Source organism: Cyprinodon variegatus, unplaced genomic scaffold (genome assembly GCF_000732505.1).
Source record: "Cyprinodon variegatus isolate N-32 unplaced genomic scaffold, C_variegatus-1.0 Scaffold4442, whole genome shotgun sequence".
In the NCBI taxonomy this organism is placed as follows: domain Eukaryota; kingdom Metazoa; phylum Chordata; class Actinopteri; order Cyprinodontiformes; family Cyprinodontidae; genus Cyprinodon; species Cyprinodon variegatus.
Genome location: NW_015154895.1, coordinates 1 through 1,340, shown reverse-complemented (window position 1 = coordinate 1,340; position 1,340 = coordinate 1). Strand labels below are relative to the sequence as shown.

The 1,340-nt window shown below is 38.1% G+C and overlaps 1 pseudogene; it reads left to right on the top strand.

The window, feature by feature from the left end:
• LOC107081357 overlaps nucleotides 1-987 on the top strand; it is a 3,280-nt pseudogene extending 2,293 nt beyond the window's left edge.
• The last annotated feature ends 353 nt before the right edge of the window (nucleotides 988-1,340 follow it).

Below are 1,340 nucleotides of genomic sequence, written 5' to 3'. Positions count from 1 at the left end.
TAGACCTCCATTATTTGAATGTCAGCAGACAGCAAGAAGCCTCCCAGATCTCCAGATGCATTTGAGATATCAAAAAAGTACTCCAGAGTGTTTAGCATGGGGGTGAGTAGAAAATGAAGGCTAATCATGTTTTGGGTGTACTATTCCTTTAAAGACTGTATCGCTGCAGAGGAGATTAGATGATCCTGAGGAGCTGAAAAAGCAGCTGGAGCTCTAGCTCTGCACGCTGCAGAGAGCCCAGCTGTCCGAGCAACAAGTCCAGGACCTGAGAGGGGAAATGCAAAGTCTGGAGACCAAGTTGCAGAAAGTAGACATGCATCAGAATGGACTTAAACAGAATTGAGGCTGGACCCACTTTTGATTATACTCAGAGTTTCTGTTCAGCTTTCTCAATTTAATAAGTACCAATGACAATTCTTATCTTATGGGGGCGCTTCCATTTCTGTTTCGTTTTCACTTTGTGTTATCTTTATGTTTCATGTTCATATAAAAAAAGAGGACAAATTTGTATTGTTAATGTTTGAATTTTCCTGCATGTTTCCTCAATAAATCAGTTTGAAACACATAAAAGGGGTGCAGCCCGACAAAACTGTTTGCAAACTCTCTACACTTTCCTGATATTAATGGAACATTTTTAAAATTAAACAATTCTCTGTCTGCTGCTCAATGTGGTAAAATGTTTAAAATTTCACACTGTATGAAAACTTCTGCAAGGCATTCGATCACAGCGAACCGACAGCGTTTTCTTTTGTCGCTGTAGCTTGTGGATTTCCGATCAAAGTTTTCTCAAGTGTCGGGCCTGATCGCCACAACTTTACCTTTCAAACGACGAAATCATCAAACTACTGGAGGAACCTCTTCACCATCTTCACCACCATCATGTCTGCCATCACCATGATGCTTTACGCTGCCACTGCTCTACTCACCCAGACCTTCCAGAAAGTTTTCCCACCCAGGAATGGTTCTGTCTCAAGCTCTTCTGCTGCTGTATGAAACCATTCATCTCTTAACACAAAATGCAATCCATAAAACCTACAAATGCAGTAAAAACATGATGAATATCCTACTGTAAAAAAAACAGGCATTTTAAGTTATTATTGATGATCTTAATCATCAATATAATCAAACTTAATCAAAGGAAAATCAAATAAAGACAATATTCAGAGTGAGGATTTGGCATTCATTATTGTTCATATTTGCATTTACATCCTTTTTTTCCACCTTCTGCACTATGTACACACGTTAAATAATCTGGACTCTTATATATTTTATACTCAACCAATAGTCATACAAAATATACAGTAGTTCTATTTGTCACAAGTTTAAATCTCTGTGATATC